Source organism: Panthera uncia, chromosome D1 (genome assembly GCF_023721935.1).
Source record: "Panthera uncia isolate 11264 chromosome D1, Puncia_PCG_1.0, whole genome shotgun sequence".
Classification (NCBI taxonomy): domain Eukaryota; kingdom Metazoa; phylum Chordata; class Mammalia; order Carnivora; family Felidae; genus Panthera; species Panthera uncia.
Genome location: NC_064808.1, coordinates 85,181,750 through 85,202,207, shown reverse-complemented (window position 1 = coordinate 85,202,207; position 20,458 = coordinate 85,181,750). Strand labels below are relative to the sequence as shown.

The 20,458-nt window shown below is 38.0% G+C and overlaps 1 protein-coding gene and 1 long non-coding RNA gene across 5 annotated transcripts in view; one reads left to right on the top strand and one right to left on the bottom strand.

Annotated features, from left to right (window-relative positions):
* APLP2 (amyloid beta precursor like protein 2) overlaps positions 1-20,458 on the top strand; it is an 86,723-nt gene that overhangs the window by 2,271 nt on the left and 63,994 nt on the right. The window lies entirely within an intron of this gene.
* Positions 4,182-20,458, bottom strand: part of LOC125938909 (uncharacterized) — a 17,946-nt gene continuing 1,669 nt past the window's right edge. The window contains exons 2-3 of the long non-coding RNA XR_007462858.1: positions 15,503-15,596; positions 4,182-4,873 (exon numbers count right to left, since the gene is read on the bottom strand). This is a non-coding gene — a long non-coding RNA (uncharacterized LOC125938909). The remainder of the gene's footprint in view (positions 4,874-15,502; positions 15,597-20,458) is intronic.

The following is a 20,458-nucleotide window of genomic DNA, read 5'->3' as shown; positions in this document are numbered from 1 at the left end:
TGCATTTCATTTATTTGCTTTCAGGCAAAGGACTGCCTAAACCTTGATTTAGATGAGAATGGCCTAAATCAGGATGTCTTTGGGAAGGTCTTTATTGAGATTAGCCAAAGGGATTCTAGCCAAATCCCTGATCAAGTTGCTTGGCGCAGAATTATTGATTGGCAAATCGTTAGGGTTGCTTGCTGTTGACGGAATTAATCTCTTACACCTGTTTAAAAAGAAAAACCCACCTCGGTACTCAGGTCATTGGTTTTAAATCCAGGATATGTTCTGTTGTGTGCATGCTCCCTCCCATTTGGGATTCTCAGACCGTATTTATGCTGAAACTCTGCACTCTTTAACAATGGACATGGACGCTTCTGAGAGCCAGAACTCTGGTTCATTCTGCTAACATTTAAAAGAGGGGCATTTATTTGATAGGCAGTTTTCAGGAAGCTCAAATACAAGGTATGACAATTGATTTAGAAGATAAAGAAGGCTTTGTGTTGGTATTTCTGAGTGGTGGTTTAGGGAATGTCTGATTGTGACTTGGGGAGATGTTAAGGCTTCTGGCAGGATTATCAGTCATTTTATGATAACTGCTAAAAATCTTTTGGTGAATATGATAAACTAAGGCTTAGCAATCAGGTCCTTCTTTCATAGAGGGTATTGGTTTCATCATCTAAATCTGGGCTCTTTTACAGTGTAGCCACATGTGGCTCCTGAGCATGCAGTGTGGCTAGTATGATTAAGAAATGAGTTTTCCACTTTATTTAATTTTAATTAACTTAAGTGGGCATTTAAAGCTGAAAGTTCAGTGACTGGAAAACTTTTAACTGTATTTTAAACAACTTGGTTATGTGGGTCTACTTTTTCACCTGTATACTTAATGAAATCTGAACGCATCAGGAATTTCCTATGAAAATTTAGCATCTGAATTGAGATGTACTCTAAAATGCACACCAGATTTTGAAGACTTAATGTGAAAAAAATTGTAAAATATCTCACTAATAATTTTTATATTGATTACATTGAAATGATACTTTAATCATTGGCTAAGTAAAATATGTTAAAATTAGTTTCACCTGTTTCTTTTAATTTTAATGTGACCACCTGAAAATACAACCCATAGAGCTTATATTTCTTCTGGAGGGTGCTAATTTAATGTCTTGCTTGCAGTCGGTCCGGCATGATCTTGTTTTTTTATGGCAATTTTAAATGTTACCTTTTGGTTACTTTTTTTCAATTAAAAATGTTATTTAGAGATAATTTAAGCTTACAAAAATAGCGAAAATTGTACAAATGGCTCTCATATCCAGATTCACCAGTTGTTAATGCTTTCCCTATTCAGCATTTGCTTTATCTTTCATTCTATTATTATGCATTTTTTGCTGAATAGTTTGTGAGTTGCATAGTCGTGCCCCTTAACCCCTTCATTGTGTATTTCCTAAGAACCAAGGACATTGTTGTAACATGTAACTCTTAAAACATACCTTAGTACAGTTATCAGTTTAAGGAAATTTAACATTGATAAAATACTTTGATCAAGTCTCCTGTTTTCCAGTTTGTCAGTTGATCCAATAATGTTTTTTATAGCATTCGAAAGCATAGTTATTTTTAAAGCTAAAGAGCTTTAAAAGTCTTGGCAGAAACATGTGAAGGGCTATTAATGTTTTCCAAATATAAAAAGCAGATTTTTAACTTCTCTGATGTTGCTTTGACTTTGGAAGACCAAAACTTAAACACTGTTCAAGATTCTTGAATTATGTCGTTCACCCTTAATGAAATCTTGGGCTTATGCACTTTTTTTTTTTTTTTTTAGAGATTTTATTTTTAAGTAATCTGTACACCGAACGTGTGGGGCTCATATGTATAACCCTGAGATCAAGAGTAGCATGCTCTACTGACTGAGCCAGCCAGGCACCCTATTCTGCATTTTCTTTTTAAAATAACAGAAGAGGGGCGCCTGGGTAGCTTGGTCAGTTAAGCCTCCGACTTCCGCTCAGGTCATGATCTCGCGGTCCGTGAGTTCGAGCCCCACGCCAGGCTCTGTGCTGACAGCTCAGAGCCTGAATCCTGTTTCAGATTCTGTGTCTCCCTCTCTCTCTGCCCCTCCCCTGTTCATGCTCTGTCTCTCTCTGTCTCAAAAATAAATAAATGTTAAAAAAAAAAATTAAATAAAATAACAGAAGAAAGGTTATATAGGTTGTGCACATTCATTGTAAAAACTAAAAAACTACAGATAAATAAAAAGCTGAAAAAATAATCTCATATTTTCCAGGAAAACGTCACTGTAAACATTTTGGGGATATATATTTTTGCAGATATATCAAGTACATATATCTCATAAAACTGGTATAGTGCATATTGGAGCTGGTACCTAACACTTACTATTTTGAATTGTCCTAAAACAAACTACTGAAAGAAAATCAAGTTTTCTGTGTGACAAAAGGTAGGGATAAACCTTTGTCCAGTAATCATAGCTTCTATGGAGGGGGCCATTAGGGAGAGAATTTGAAATTGTCTATAATTCAGTTTTCATGAGTTGTGTTTTAGTGAGATAAAATAGATTACCTTGATGCTTAATTAAATTTAGTGTCGTGTACCTTGATCTATAGCCTAAGATGGAAAGTGAACCATGTAGGCCCATTCAAATAGAAATGGATTCCCATCCTTTGTATCAACTACAATTCATTACTTTTGCTAAGAGAATTTTTCTTACATAATCATCTTGAAGGTTTTTTTAAATGAAATTTCTTGAAACATAACTAAAATATGCTTTTAAAATAAGACTTTTCGTTTATTATGTATCCTGCTAGTGTTTATTGAATCACTGTTGTGAGGTTCTGTGTTAGATGCTAAATGCTACATAGTAAAAACAAATACACATAGCGCTTTTTTACTCTACAAAGTGCACATGCATGTGATTTGTAGGCCCCATCCTCAGAGGTTCTCATTGAGTGCATCTGGGATTCTCAGTTTTAAATGCTCCCCAGGTGATTCTTGAGTGCAAGCCGAGAAAAACAAAACTCCAGGAAACAAAAAAACCCTAACAGAACTCATTTGGGTACCTTATCTGCTGTCTCCAAACAGTCTGCTGAAGTGTAGGTATTGTTATCCGCACCTAAAAAGGGAGTCGGTAGAGGCCGAAGGTTTAAGGCCATGCAGCAGGGCCATGGTATCAATCTATCCATGGCCTGGGTGGCTCAGTCAGGTAAGCGTTCCTACTTCGGCTCAGGTCATGATCTCACTGCTTGTGAGTTTGAGCCCCTCATTGGGCTCTGGCTGACAGCTCAGAGCCTAGAGCCTGCTTCAGATTCTGTCTCCGGCACTCTCTGCCCCTCCCCCACTCGCTTTCTGTCTGTCTCAAAAATAAACATTAAAGAAAACCCTGATTTCCCAGAAGTTCCAATATATCATGAATCAATATATACTGAAGTATAATAGTGGTTATCTTTGAAGGATGTAATTACAGGGGACTTTGCCTTTTCACATTTTCCATGGATTTTTAAACACTTCTAATGCCTTTTAACATAATGTGCCAGTTCCCTCCCTCTCTCTTTAAATAGTAAGCATGTTTCATCTTTGTGTTCTGCAAAATTTAAGGAAAGGAAATTTAAAAGACCGCCTGTGGAGCGGGGGGAATCTTCTCAAAATCAGGGTATGGGATTATTTGGAAGAGAAAAGACTATCCCCACCAGATTTACCGTCACTAGCCTACTGGATAGACAAACCATAAGAAGAGGGTGACACTATAACCACAATGACTGGAATAAGACCGGTCCAGAGAAAAGTTAATCAGCATTTGAAGTGGGGCACCTGTGAGATTGGTTACTTGAGCAGCTCAGCCCAACCTGTCCACTGGCCCTTTCTCAGCCGAATGCCTCTTGTGGTTGCAGATTGGGTGTTGTAGTTCCAGAGGATGTGCTCTGGTATAAGGTCTAGGGGAGGAAGGGGCTGTCTCTTCTTGTGTATCTCCCCTTAGGGTGAAGAAGTCTTTCTCAAAGCCCACCAGCACAGTATCCGCAAGTCTTACCAGACAGAATTACATCAGATGCTTCTGGCCAAACCAGTTCCCAAACTGGCAGGAATGGTGCTGCCAGTTGGGTTCTGTTGGAAAAGAGGGCTGTGGATGTTGGGTAGATAACCTGATGTCTGCTACAAGGGCATGCTCCATTTGGGAGCTTATATAATAGCTGGGCTGGCTGGAGGGAAAAAGAACGAATTTATTCTTATCTAAATGATCTGTGAATTAAACATTTGCTGGCAAAAGGGAGAAATTGGAGGAACCTCACACAGTGCGTTGATTAGGATCTTGGCACTTCATTTTGAGGGATGTTGCCATCTAGGACGGAACGGCTGGAGTGGTGAAGACCTGGAACGGGGATGAACTGTAAGGGAGCTATTGAGCCTGGAGAAGAAGAAAATGTGGGTTAGTGGTGGTGGTGAAGAATGTTAAGTATTTTAGAATATTTTGTAGTTTGTCTCTGGAAGGCTAAACAGATGAGTTGCAAATACTGAAGCAGAGTTTTTATGTGGAGAAACGGGCTGAGAAGAGTGTAGGATATTCTTTTGTTTTACTCCCTTTAATTAGGACTATTTCCAACATAGTACAGCAAAAATACAAGATACTCCTAGATACACCACCCAGTTTTGTCAAATGTTAACACTTCCCATATTTGCTTTAGCCTTTTTCCCCCCAGTACTAAAACATTATCGATACAGAAAGAAAACATTACAATAGAAAGGCCTCCTTTGAACGTTTTCTAATCCCATTAACCTACCTTTCCAGAAGTAACTTTTATCTTGAGTTGGGAATTTAGCATTCCCCTTCATGTTTTCATGTTGACAGACACCCCTTTCTTTCTGGATTCCACAGAAGTTTGCTCAGCCTCTTAGAGTTGTAATAAATGTTTGTTATCAGTGTGGAAGTATTCATTGTTTGAACATACTATGATTTAAAAGCTGAGATACTTGGAAAGTAAAGCTAACCCCGTACTCAAAGGTGCCAAGCATGCGTGGCACCATTGCAGCCCTCCCTCCGTCAAAAGCCCCTGAGTATTTTTGAGCTTTTAAAAATTTATAGCTCAGTGTGTGTTTTCATAAAACACGTACTTGTGTAACCACTGCCAAGGTCAAAAAATAGAACATTCCCACCCCAACCCCCTTTACCTCCCCAGGTATTATTATCCTGACCTTTAGGGTCATTACTTACTCTTTATAGTTTTACCATCCAAGCTTTATCCTAAAGCACTGTAGTTTATCCTGTTTTCTAGATTTATATAAATGGAACCCTTCCTTCTGTATGTATTCTTAAGTACCTGGGCTCTTTCAGAAGCCATGTTTTGTTTTGTTTTGTTTTGTTTTGTTTTGTTTTGTTTTGAGTAATCTCTGCACCCAATACAAGGGCTCAGATTGACAACCCCGAGATCAAGAGCCACGTGCTCTTCTGACTGAGCCAGCCAGGCACCCTTCTTTCACTAACCATGTGGTGTTTTATTTTGTTTTTGTTTTTGCTTCACGCCTAGTGCAGAGCCCAACACAGGGCTTGAACTCACAACCCTGAGGTCAGGATTCAGACACTCAACCGACTGAGCCATCAGGGTGCCCCTTACCAACCATGTTTTTGTCATTTGTATTGTTGAGTGTAGCTGTATAGTTCTGCTGATGGATGTTTGGGATGTTTCCAGTTTGAGGTTGTTGGGATACTGCTGTTCTCTGTGGCTTATATTTTTATTTGTCTTAATGATGTCTTTGGGAGAAGTTCTTAATTTTGATGTATACTTTATCTGTTTATTATTATTATTATAGGTGCTTTTTGTGTACTATTTGAGAGGTCTTTTTGTACTGTGAGGGCAAAGTTATTCTCCTAGATTAGGAGCTTTTTATTTTGCCTGGCACAGTTAGAGCTACAATTTACCTGGAACTGATTTTTTTGTGTAATAAGAAGTATGGGTCTTTTTATTTTTATCTTTTCCATATGGGTATGTGGCCCATACCATATGGCTATCCAGCTTGCACCATTTATTGTCAAGGTCATCCTTTCCCTTCTGTTCTCCCATGGTGCTTTCATTGCTAATTAATATCTCTGTATGGGCGAGTCTGTTTCTCGACTCCCTTAATCACTGATGTCCATGTGTATCCTTGCACCAAGCCTGTGTCTCTCAATACCTATACTTATATCTACCAGAGCATGCCCTTTTACCTTGGTTGTCTTTACTAGTGTTTTGACTATTTCACAATTCTTTTCTTTCCATATACATTTCATCAAAAACAAACACTGGGTAGAATTTTGATTGGGATTGCATGGAGTCTGTGGTTAATTGGGGAAAATTGACTTTTATAAATAATCTTACAATCTAGAAACATGGCATATACCTTTATTTAGGTCTTCTCATTACTCTCAGTCTTTTGTATAGGTTTCTGCATAGAAATGTTGTACCATCTTGTGTTGGATTTATTCATAGGTATTTGATTATTTTTAATGCTGTTGTAATTTTTTTTGTCCTTTTTGTTGTCCTGCATCGTGGAAATGCAGTTGATACTTCCAAATTGACCATGTATCCAGGAGACTTGCTAAACTAGTGTACTAATTCTAATAATTTGTGATTTTGAAAATTTCTGAATATATTCTGTGAATTATGACAGTTTTATTTCTTTCCTTCCTATTCGTACAGCTTTTCTTTAAAAAAATTTTTTTTAATGTTTGTTTATTTTTGAGAGACAGAGCATGAGTGGGGGAGGGGCAGAGACACACACACACACACACACACACACACACACACACACACAGAATCTGAAGCAGACTCCAGGCTCTGAGCTGTCATCACAGAGCCCGTCGAGGAGCTTGAACTCACAAGCTGTGAGATCATGACCTGAGCTGAAGTCGGACGCTTAACTGACTGAGCCACCCAGGTGCCCCATAGCTTTTCTTTCTTTTTCTTTATTGCACTGGCTAAGACTCTAGTAAAATGCTTAAGAGAAGTGGTGATAACTGATATCTCTGTCCCAACTCAAGAGGGAAACTATTTCAACATTTATATAATATTTGTAGGTTTCTTTGTAGATACCATGCCCATTATTAGATTAAGGAAGAGCTCTTTCATTCTACATTTGCTAAAGATTGCTGTCATGAATGAACATTGAATGTTTTTCACTTTTTTTTTTTTTCAGTTAGTAAGATGGCCATATGATTTTTCTCTTTAGTTTTGATAGTATGAAGTATATTAATTGACTTTTTAAAATATGTAAGCAACTTTTGCATTCCTGAAATGAGCCAAACGTATTTTCTGGATTTGGTTGGTAAAGTTTTGTTCAGGATTTTTGCCTTTGTGCTCAAAAGTGTGTTGAACCTGTAATTTTTCTCTTTTATAATGTATTTATCAGATTTCAATGTCAAAGTTTTATGGCTTCAAAATGACTTAGAGAGGCTATTTCCTCTTTTTCTATTCTCTGGAGTATTTTACTTAAGATTGACATTATTTTTTCTTTAAGCATTTGGAAAAAATTTACCAGTGAAGCCATCTGGACTTTTCTTTGTGGTAACATTTCCAATTATGGGTCCAATTTATTTACTAATTGTAGGGTTAGTCATACCTTGTGTGAGTTTGGTTATGCTTCTCTAGTAATCTATTAACATTGGACCTTTAAATTGATATTATTTGATTGAAGTTGTTTATAATATATTCTTAATGGTCTTTGTAATATAAATAGAATCTGCAGTGATGTCCCCTTTTTTCATTCCTGACTTTGGTTATTTTTGTCTTTTTTTTTTTTTTTTTTTTTTTAAGTCCGTCTTGCCTGGTGTTAATAAGTCTTTTTAAATAATCTACTTTGGTAGATTTTTGTTGATCCTCTCTGTTGTATGTTTATTTTGCTTTTCTTTCTCCCTTCCCTTCCCTTCCCTTCCCTTCCCTTCCCTTCCCTTCCCTCCTTCCTAAGATTTTACTTTTAATCGCTATACCCAATGCGGGGCTTGAACACACAACCCTGAGATCAAGAGTTGCATGCTGTATTGACTGGCCAGCCTCCATTTGATTTATTTCTGCTCATTATTATTTTCTTCTTTTTACTTCCAGGGATTTAATTTATTCTTTTTCTAACAATTTGATGTGACTACTTAAAATTTTTTTCCAGGCTTTCTGCTTTTCTATTAATTTAAAGCTATAAATTTTCCTCTGGAAAGGGCTTTAGCTGCACCTCACAAGGGTTTGTTTTAGTTTTAGTTTTCTATTATACACACACACACACACACACACACACACGTGTGTGTGTGTGTGTGTGTGTGTGTGTGTGTATGTTTAAGTTTATTTAATTTGAGAGAGAGAGGGAGAGAGCACGAGTGAGCAGGGGAGGGGCAGAGAGAAAGGGAGAGAGAGAATCCCAATCAAGCTCCATGCTGTCAACCCAGAGCTTGATCTTATGAACTGTGAGGTGTCCCTATTTAATATATTTTTAAAAGTTGAGGTGTAATTGACCTATAATGTATAAGTTTGAGGTATGCAGTGTGTTGGTTTATGTATTGCAGTATGATTACCACTGTCATGTTAGCTAATACCACCATATTATATATAATTCACGTAATGTCTTTTTTGTAGTGAGAACAATTAAGATCTAGTCTGTTAGCAACATTGAAGTTTATAATACGGTATTTTTTTTTTAAGTTTACTTATTTTGAGAGAGAGAGAGTGGGGGAGGGGAAGAGAGCAGAGAGAGAGAATCCAATGTGGGGCTCAATCTCATGAACTGTGAGATCATGACCTAAGCCAAGAGTCACATACTTAACTGACTTGAGCCACCCAGGCACCCCTATAATACAGTATTATTGATGATAATCACTATGTTGTGTGTTGCAACTAGTAGATAAATAAGTTTTAGATGTAAGTTTGTACCCTTAAACAGCATATAAGTTTTGATAATAATATTTTCATTATCATTCAGTAAAAAAATTTGTTTTCCTTTGTAATTCAATTTTTTTCTATTTAGAAGTACATTTGTTAATTTCTAAATATATGGGGATTTTTCTGGTTGTCTTTTGTTATTTATTTCTAGCTTAACTGCACTGTGGTCAGAGAACCAGTCTGTATGATTTCAGTCCTTTGAAATTTGTTGAGATTTGTTTTGTGATTGGTTAATGGTAAAATTTTCATTGTGTGCGTGAAGAGACTATGTATTCTTCATTTGTTACTTCTGGTGTTTTATCGTACGTGCTGATCATGTTGTTTTCATGTTGTCCAGATTTTTATCCATAATGATTTTGTAATCTTTTTTTTCCCGTTAGTGAGAAAAGTATGTTAAAAATCTCCAACTGTGATTTTGAATAATTTTTTTTTCTCCTCATAGTTTTGACAATTTTTGCTCTGATTATTTTGTTCTCTATTATTTTGTTCTTAGATGCATACAGGTTTAGGATTCTTATCCCTTCCTAAAGAGTCTCTCATAGTTATGGTTTGCCTTTTTATCTCCAGTAATGTTTTTACCTGTACTAATACTTTGTCTAATATTTTTATGTGTTTTAGATGTGTTATGGTTGTTGTTGTTATTATCTGTTAACCTGGTACTTGCCTTTTACTGGAATATTTAGTACATATACATTTAATGGGGCTGCTGAAATGCTTGGGTTCTCATCTACCTTCTTATTTGGTGCTTTTTGTTTGTTCTGCCGGTTCGGTGTTTCTTTTTTTTCCTTCTTTGGAATTTGTTACTGTTTTACTTCTCCCTCTTATTACTTTGGAACATGCAGTCGTTTATTATTGCTTTAGTGATTACTTTAGAAATTTCATCTTTCACATATTAGTGCCTTACATTATTTGGTACTTTTATCCTCTTCCTGGACTATAGAAGGACCTTAGAATACTTCAACTCCATTTAACCCTTTCTTGTCTTTTTTGCCATTGTTGTTATGTATGTTATTTTATTTTTAATTTTATTTTAATGTTTATTTATATTTGAGAGAGAGAGAGACAGACAGACAGACCATGAGTGGGGTAAGGGCAGAGAGAGAGGGAGACACAGAATCCAAAGTGGGCTTCAGGCTCCATGCTGTCAGCACAGAGCCCGATGCGGGGCTCGAACTCACAAACTGAGATCGTGCCCTGAGCTAAAGTCGGACACTTAACTGACTGAGCTACCCAGGAGCCCCTATGTTAATTTGATTTTAAACCTGAGAAGAAGTTATACAAACCGTGTTCTATATAGCCAAATAAATTTAGGTCAGTAGTTATTGACTCTGGACTCACAGTGGTGCCTGGCTCCAATTCTGCCAAATTACATCAGGATCTCTTGACAGAGGGGGTCATGCGTTAATATTTTCGGGGCAGAAAGAGAGGGAGACCAAGGATCCGAAGTGGGTTCTGCGCTGACAGCGGAGAGCCCGATACGGGGCTGGAACTCACAAACCATGAGATCATGGCCTGAGCCACAAACGCTTAACCAACTGAGCCACGCAGACACCCCTTTCTTTGATATTTATTATGCCTCTTTTGTTTCTGACTTTTCCGGGATAATTTTTTGTCTTCCAAAACATTTTAGAATTTTCTTAAGGATAGGTTGGCTGGTGACATATTCTTTCACTGAATATCTTTTTCACTGTCTTTCTTGAAAGATAGTTTCATTGGGAATAGAATTTTTCTCATCATCTTAAAGCTCTTACTCCATTCCTGATATTTTATGTTACCAGTATCCTGATGTTGAATGTTATCAACAACTTACTGGAATTTGCTCTCAGCATAATTACCCTTCTTTGAAGGTAATGTGTCCCTAAGTCTCTGTCTGCCTTTAAGCTTTTCCCTTTGAATCTGGTTTTCAGCAATTTTGCTATTACATACTTAGGTATAGGTTTCTTTTTTTGTTTTGTTTTGTTTTCATTTTTTTTTTAAATGTATTCTCCTTGCAGAGCTTCTTGAATCCGTGATTTGATGCCTTTCATCAGTTTTAGAAAATTCCCAGCCATTTTCTTTCTAAATATTTAAATGTTGCTTCTGCGTAATTCTCTCCTCTCCTGTGGGACTCCACAAACAAACATCCTAGATGTTGTCACTGTATCCTGTGTCTCTCGCTGTGCCTCATTTGATAAATTTTCTTCTGGCCCATGTTTCTGTCTACTAACAGTTTTTTCAGCTATATCTGATCTGTGAAGTTCATCCATTGAGTTCTTAATTTCAGTTATTGCAGTTTCAGTTTTGTAGTTAAAATTTTTTAGAAATTGTTTCTCGATCACGTTGAAATTCTCAATTTTTGTCGTCTGTGCCTCTGAACGTGGTAAATATCATTTGTTTGTGTCTGATAATTCACCATGGAGGTCTTGCCCAGCCAGGGGCCAGTGTATACCTGCAAGAGCAGACTGTTCTCCTCATCACGTGTAGCTGTCCAGGTTGGGTGGGGACTTGGTAATCTGGTTCGGCCCAGTCTCCCTGTCCAAGAAGTAGCTCATCCCAGCCACAACCTGCTTGCGGGTGAGCAGCACGGGCAGTGTGTAGCCGTGGCACCTGTCGTTGCTGGCCTCGTCCTCCCTGAGGGTGAAGCTCGCTGTTGACAGAGTCCCACCGGGCACCCATTATTGGAGACTTGGTGTGTCTCCTGCTGGTCCTGGGGCTCCGGGCCAGGGCCGGAGAGCCCGGCAGGAGCAGCGTGGTGGACAGGGGCCTGGCTGTCGTGTGCTTGCAGGCAGGTGAAACCTAGGGGGGAGCGATCCAGGAGTCACCCTCCCTGCTTTTTAAAATGTGTAACATTTGCCCCCTCAGTTGCCTTTCCATAATCCTAACCCTGAATATGGAGTACTTAAGTTGATGCACAGACGTTTCCAGTTACCCCAGAAAAAGGCTGTTTACCAGCCAGAGGTTGGGTATTTGCAGCAGTATTGGAATTGTAATTTGAATATTTGGTTGCATTTTGCCCTTATTTTATAAGAATGAGGAAATGGGAAACAAAGTGTTTATTGTATTGATGTGTTGGTACTTGGTGCTTTCTGGAGAGTCTGTGAACTTAGGTGAATACTCAGTGTTCCTACAATTATGTAGGAAAAGAGAAGGAATGTTTTTATTTAGTTTATTATTACTCCTTTTTTATTTTAAGTAGGCTCCAGGCCCAACATGGCACTTGAACTCATGACCCTGAGATTGGGAGTCACATGCTCTACTGACTGAGCCAGAGAGGCCTTCCTATGAGGGAATGTTTTTTAGATGCTGGAGTTAAGTTTCCAAGGGTATTTTTTTCCCTGAAACACTGGGAGTAATTGACATTTGTATAAATACTTCCCGTAGCAGAACCCCAAAATAACATGCATGTCTTTGAACTTGCCCATTGGGGTGCCTGGGTGGCTCAGTTGGTTAAGCATCTGGCTTTGGCTCAGGTCATGATCTCCCAGTTCATGGGTTTGAGTCCAGTGTCGGGCTCTGCATTGACAGTTCAGAGCCCGGATGGAGCCTGCTTTGGATTCTCTGTTTCCTCTCTCTCTCCCCCTCCCCTGCTTGCGCTCTATCTCTCAAAAATAAATAAATAAACATTAAAAAAAAAGAGAATATATTAGATACAAAGCAAGGATATCTCTATTCTGTGTTGTATTTAATTCATTCCTTTATAATTGGATATTTATGTTTCTAATTTTTCTCTAAACAATATACAATAGATATTGCTCTTTTTTTTTTTTAAACCACTTTAGCTGTATCTCAAATTAACATTTAAAAGAAGCTTTGGATATAACTTGTTCTTAAGTTGAAGACTTTTCATGGTAATTGGTTAATTTGAAGACCTTCATAGTTGTCATTATTAGCCCATATTTATTAAATTGCTATGTGCAGGGCACTGTGACAGTACAGAGAACACCACAGCTAAAGGCAGCATGTAGTTACTAAGATGACAGATGAAAGAAATCTTTATGTTGTTGGAGAAATGATAGTCAACATGTTTCCAGTATTTTAAAATAGATTATTTTAATAGAGTATATATATATATATATATACACATATATGTATATATGTATATATATATATATATATTTAAAAAAAACATATTTCTTGGGTTTACTTCCAGATATTTTACATATGTCAGCCTAAAGATATAAAATTTTCTCTAAATTGTACAAATGAAATCTGATAAATTTTTTTTTGGTGAAATATGTGTAACATAAAAATGGTTAAAATGGTCAATTTGAAGTTTATAGTTCAGCAGCATTAAGTACATTCAGAGTATTCTGAAACCACCAGCACTGTTTCCAGAACTTTTCATCATTCAAACAGAGACTCTGTACCCATTACACATAAACTCCCTGTCTCTGCCCCACCCCAAGCTCCTGGAAACCTCTCTTATGAATTTGTCTGTTATTGTAAATGTTCTAATAAAACATAATGTTTTCAAAGTAAATGTATCAGAATGTCATTCTTATTTGTTTATTTATTTATCTAAAGTTTATTTTGAGAGAGAGCACATGAGCAGGGGAGGGGCAGAGAGGGAGAATCCCAAGCAGGCTCTGCCCGTCAGCACAGAACCGGATGCGGGTTTTGACCTTACATCTATGAGATCCTGACTCAAAATCAAGATTCCAACACTTCCTGACTGAGCCACCCAGGCGCCCCCATATGGTAATTCTTCATGTAACTTTTTGGGAACTGCCAAACTCTTCTGCATAGTGGCTGTACCATTTTACATTCCCACCATTCCCACAAGGGTTCGAATTTCTCCACATCCTCCCCAACAGTTGTTTCTATTATTTTTTGATAAGAGCCATCCTAATGGGTGTGAAACGGTATCTCATTGTAGTTTTCATTTGATTTCCCTAATGATTAGTGATGTAAAGCATCTTTTCATGTTGGCCATGTATATACCTTTTTTTGGAGAAATGTCTATTCACGTCTTTTGCCCATTTTTGAATTGGGTTTTTGTTGTTGAGATGTAGGAGATCTTTATATATTCTAAATATTCATCTCTTACCAAATACGTGACTTGCAGATATTTTCTCCCATTCTTTGGGTTGTCTTCATTGTTTTGAGAGTGCCCTTTGTGCAGAAGTTTTTAATTTTGATAAAGTCCAATTTAGCTATTTTGTGTGTGTATCTTTACTTCTGGTATCATTATCTAAGGAATCATTGCCAAATAAAATGTGAAGATTTGCCCTTCTGTTTTCTTTTAAAAGTTTTATCTTTTTAGCTCTTGGTGTTTAAGTTTTTGATCCATTTTGAGTTAATGTTTGTTTGTGGTTTAAGGTAAGTGGCCAACTTCATTCTTTTGCAGGTGACTGTCCAATTGTCCCAGCAATATTTGTTGAAAAACCTGTTCTTTCCCTATTGAATAGTCTTGGCACCCTTGTCAAAAATCATTTGATTATATATGCGAGAGTTTATTTTTGAGGTCTCTATTCTATATATCTGTCTTTATGCCAGTACCACATTGTTTTGATCACCATAGGTAGCTTTGTGGTAAGTTTTGAAGTCAGGAAGTGTAAGTCTTTGAACTTTGTTCTTTTTCAAGAGCATATTTCCATATGAATTTTTAAGATTTCTAAAGAAATTTATGCAGAAAACACTTGGGATTTTGATGGGGATTGCACTGAATTAGTAGATTGCTTAATCTTAAATCTTAATCTTAATCTTAAATCTTAAAGACTAATTGTTAATCTTAAATCTTTAGGTCTTCAACATAAATTTTTGTAATAAAATTTTTTTAAATTGACATAATATGATTCATTTTAGTTTATACTATGACTTCTGGGTGTTAGATGTTGATGAAATTTATGCTTTTTAAATTAACTGCCATCCCTACTAACTGATTCCTGGTGCATTACCTGAGAGTAGAGATGGGAAGCCTGCCGCCTGCACACAGAATGTGGCCTGTTCTTCTCTTTTATTTGACTCTTCACCATGTTGGGCTTCATTGCAATTTCTCTTTCTCTCTTCTTTTAAATTTATCTATTTATTTTGAGAGAGAGAGCACCCCAAGCTGAGAGCATGGAGCCTGATGCAAAGGCTCAAACCCAGGAACTGTGTGTTTCATTACCTGAGCCAAAATCCAGAGTCAGATGCTTAACTGAGCCACCCAGGCACCCCAGGCTTCATTGTATTTTTAAATTCAAATTAAACATCACCATTTCCAGAATGTTGGGCAGGCTCAGATGGAAGATTGTGCAGGTCTTGATCTCAGGGTTATGAGTTTGAGCCCCGTATTGGATGCAGAGATTGCTTAAAAATAAAATCTTAAATAAAGGGGCACCTGGCTGGCTCAGTCGATTGGGCATGCGACTCTTGATTTCAGCTCAGGTTATGATTCCCTCGTCATGGGATTGAGCCCTGCCTCAAGCTGTACACTGAGCATGGAAACCTGCTTAAGTTTCTCCCCCACCCCCCTGCCCCCTCCCCCGCTTGCACTTTCTCTCTCTCTCAAAAAAATAAAATAAAAACAAGCATTGCCATTTCCAAATAATGTGGATATTTTATGTGAAAATTCCTTTCCAGTTTAAAAACAACTGGAAGTCCTGGCAGCAATGCTCAGGTAGCACTGGGCCCACTTTAGATGAGAGGGGGACTCTGATTACCATGAGGGAGTTGAATGTGGGTTGCCATTTTTGTCTTATACTCCTGTCTGCTTCTGTTACCTCTCTGTTATCCACAGGCAGAAAGTTTTCAACCCTGTTGAAAAGAGAGAAAGTTGGATTGAGTTATCTCTTGCAATAAATGTTTATTACTCATGGCATATTTCAAGGGAACTAAAAACCATCTTTCATAACAGAGTCTTCTTTGGTTGGCTTCTGCCCTGCTCCCTCCCCCCTTTTATTAATTGAAAAAAAATTTTTTTAATGTTTATTTATTTTTGAATGAGAGAGACAGAGTGTGAGCAGGAGAGGGGCAGAAGGAGAGGGAGACACAGAATGTGAAGCAAACTCCAGGCTCTGAGCTGTCAGCACAGGGCCCGATGTGGGACTTGAAGTCACAAACTGCCAGATTATAACCTGAACCCCACAAGATCATGACATGAGCCAAAGTCAGACACTTAAGGGACTGAGCCACCCAGGTGCCCCAACTTTTTTTTTTTTTTTAAGTAATCTCTGCACACAACCTGGGGGTCAAAGTCACAACCCTGAAATCAAGAGTCACTCTACTAATGGAGCCAGCTAGGCACCCCTCCTTGTAGCAGCTCTTAAAAAAAAATGAGGCTTGATTAGATTCCTCAGAATCTACATTAATAAAATATCCTGCTGGGCTGTATTATGAAAGATTAATCTTGCGAACTGATACAAGTCATTGAGACTGAAGATTGGTTAATGTTGTTTTTTAAACAATGGAAATAGTAATCAGGGGAGATTAAAATCAGATTAAAATGTTTTAAGTATTGATTTTAAAAGATTAAATGCAAAACCTGATAAGCTCCCAGCCAAGCTGAGCCATTACGTGTGGTTTTATGTGTGTATGTAGAGTGAGTGAAGAAGTTGAACTTGTCACAGAATAATGGAAGTGAAGGCATATTGTAGATCTGGTGCTAGTTTCCAGTGGATGAATAAATCTTCATTAAACTATCCCTATGGTGATCTGATATTATGATATTATATCTGTCTTCAAGAAGCTATAGGAAATAGAAGAGAACATAAACTTCAAGTCGGGTTGGAGGTAATGATAGTAGCTTGAGTACACATTAAGAAGAAAGTGTTAGGGGCGCCTGGGTGGCGCAGTCGGTTAAGCATCCGACTTCAGCCAGGTCACGATCTCACGGTCTGTGAGTTCGAGCCCCGCGTCAGGCTCTGGGCTGATGGCTTGGAGCCTGGAGCCTGTTTCAGATTCTGTGTCTCCCTCTCTCTCTGCCCCTCCCCCGTTCATGCTCTGTCTCTCTCTGTCCCAAAAATAAATAAAAAACGTTGAAAAAAAATTAAAAAAAAAAAAAAAAAGAAGAAAGTGTTATAAGTCTATTTTTAACACTCTTTTTACTTCATAATTTGTGAAGATACATTTCTTTTGGATATCCCGTCAGTGCCATATTGGTATTTGGGACATTTGGGGTTTTATGGGGCCAGTGGTTTAGAGGAAAGCAAAGAGACAAGTGATCAGGTCAAGAGTGTCCTATGTAAATACAGGTAAGGTTACATTATTTCATACGACCACAGGTAGAATTCATTGTTGGCCAAATAAAATACTATGTTAAGTATTACTGAGATTAACATAGGGCTTCTGTGATGTTCTGTAGACAACTATTAGTCTTACATACTTCTGGAGGTGTTTGAAACCAGTTTTTTCATAAGGCTGAAGAAGCCACTTTAACATAATATGGACACTCATGTACAGGCCAGCATTAAGTATTAGAAATGAGTTGCAAAAATTTTTCCGTTGAGCTACTTACTAGTTGTTCCCAAGAGATGTGGAGGGTGAAGGAGAGTCATTCTAATACAGGCCAACCTGGATCGCTCAAATTTGGCTGAGGTACTAAGTTACCAGATAGTAAGTACTATGCCTAAGTAGCTATTTGACCTCCCAGTCTTTAAAGGATTTAAGGTGAACTAGCTCTGATGACTTTGTAAGATATTTAGAAGAAAAACAAGAGATTTCTATAGAAAAGCATGTTTGCTACACAAGTTCTCATATGTGCTGAAGATGACCTCTATGCCTAAATGCTGAGGAGCCTTTTTTTGGGGCAGGGGCAGGAAGGATACTGTGTAGGCAGAAATAATTTCTTGCAGTGTTTGGGTTGACATCATTTAGAAGCTAATGTAACTAACTACTACTAAGGACATATAAACACTGTTTGTAGTAGAGTTACTGTTTCATAAACTGGTGTGATTGTTGGTGCTCTCAAACCATACTCAGTTTTCATGGAGTGAATTTTTAAGAGTTGAATTTGTGTCTACATACATATATATGTGTGTGTGTATGTAAAACATGCATACATGTATGGTTGTGGGTTGTAGTGATATATTAAAGAATAAAGGCGTTTAACTGTCTGGGACTTTTTAACAATTTAGGAATATATAACATCAGGTCAGCAAGGTGGTTGTCAGTTTTTCATCCAAAATACAGTAGTTTGGAATTTGCTGATGGTTGCCAGGCTGTCGGCTGCCTTTTACTGATTTGCTTTTATGACGTGTTTGAATTCAAATTAAAATAGGGGGGCACCTGTGTGTCTTAGTTAAGCATCCGACTTCTGGCTCAGGTCATGATCTCGAGGTTTGTGAGTCTGAGCCCCATATCAGGCTCTCTGTTGATAGTGCAGAACCTGATTCAGATCCTCTGTCTCCTCTCTCTGCCCCTCCCCTGCTCGTGTGTGTTGTCTCTCTTTCTCCTCAAAAATAAATAAACATTTAAAAAAAAGTGCTTTAAAAATGCCATGTGATTATCAAGAGTAAGTGATTCAACTTGGTCTGAGCATTGTCTGTAAATCTTCAAAGGAAGGAGGTTTTTCTTTTTTTTTTTTTAATATGAAATTTATTGTCATATTGGTTTCCATACAACACCCAGTGCTCATCCCAACAAATACCCTCCTCAATGCCCATCACCCACTTTCCCCTCCCCCCCCACCCCCCATCAACCCTCAATTTATTCTCAGTATTTAAGAGTCTCTTGTGGTTTGCCTCAAAGGAAGGAAGTTTTTAGCCCAAGGAAAGGATGGTTTGATTGCTCCAGGAAAAAAAAAAAAAATGATTAGGTGGATTTTTAGGAAACCAGCATTCAGGGGAAAGCTACAAATACTGGAATGGAAACACCACAGAGTTTTCCAGAAAAGTTAGCTGAATTTGGGAGTAAGAGATCACTATATATCTTTGGAAAAATGCCTGACTCCTTCCTTGATGTGATTGATGCATTCGTGTATAATGAATTGGCAATGGACTCATCCAGGCATGTAAATTTGAAGGAGATAATAAGGGTCTTGGAGCCACAAAGGGTATTCACACTTGCTCCAGAGGAGTTTTCCAGGAAAAGATGATGTCATCTCCCTATACTTCATTAGATTTAAATATTTTAAGAAGGCTTAGCCACTATAGCTTGTGAAGGAAACAGTCTAAAAGAACTTTTATGGTGGAGATACTTAAGTTTATAACAACATTTATGTGTATTCTTTTTTCTCCTGATTTTCATATTCAGGAATAGAGTCCTAATTTTTATATTACACCCATAGAAACCAGGGGTACCATCACTGCACCTTTTATTTTGGCTTAGCTTTTAGCTGTTGTTTAGGAACCAATCAGATAGAAGTTGGGCTGTCCTCTATGGCAGAGTTTAAGAATCTTTCCTTTTTTTTTTTTTTTTTTTTAATCTTCATTTATTTTTGAGAGAGAGAAAGAGTGCAAGCAGGAGAGGGGCAGAGAGAGAGAGGGAGACACAGAATCTGAAGCAGGCCCCAGGCTCTGAGCTGTCAGCACAGAGCCTGACTTGGGGTTTGAACCCATGAACCATGAGTCCATAACCTGAGCTGAAGTTGGACACTCAACCAACTGAGCCACCTGGGCTCCCTTAGAATCTTTCCTTCTTAATTAGGATTATTTTGTCTCTTCTACCAGGCCAAGCCTTCATGCACATGAGGACTTGTGACTCATTCATTTTGTTGTCTTTAGAGCCCACTCTTGTAAGGTCTTAAAATGTTTACTGACTTAAAAATAATTGAATCAACAATTTCTATGTGATTTGAACATCATATCATATATGCTCTATCTGTTCTGGTTATTTTTATTGTTTTTGGATGACCCTTGGATTTTGTTATGTGGTTGTCAGAAGCCTGGAAGAAGAGGGTTTTTTTTTTTTTTGTTTTGTTTTTTGTTTATGTCTCAGTGATGGTTCCTTTCATATATGTGGATCTGAGAAGTTTGAGGAATGGAGGGAGACTGTCCACCCCACCCCGCCCCGCCCCGCCTCCCAGCAGTTGGATAAAATAAGAACTTTGGCTCTTGGCACTTAACCCACTTCCATAACCCATACTGAATCCTCTCCCCCCACCCCTTTTTAAATACTGAATCTCTCTTTTTTTAATGTGTGTTTGTTTTGAGAGAGAGTGTGTGCGCCTGTGTGCGCTCAGGGGAGGAGCAGAGAGAGGAAGAGAGAATCCCAAGCAGGCTTCAAGCTGTCTCTGCAGAGCCTCACACGGGGCTTGATCCCATGAACTGTGAGATCATGACCTGAGCCAAAATCAAGTCAAAAGACTTAACTGACTGAGCCCCCAGGCACCTCAGTACTGAATCTCTTGTAAGAAGAAATGTCTCAAGGTCTTTTTTCCTGTCTAATTCCTGTTCATTATTTTACTTCACTTGTCTTTTTTGAACTAGCCTAGCCTCTTCACTGAAGTTTTATGGCTTTTAACCCATTTAACTCTTGGCAACTGGAAGATTTATCAAGGAACAATCTGAGTTCCTACCCCATTCTTCCAATCACTGGAAACTGCTGCTAGCCTTAGTCTAGGAACAATCTGAGTTCCTACCCCATTCTTCCAATCACTGGAAACTCCTGCTAGCCTTAGTCTTCATGATGAAAGAAGGGAAAATGCATATATATATATATATATATATATACATATATAT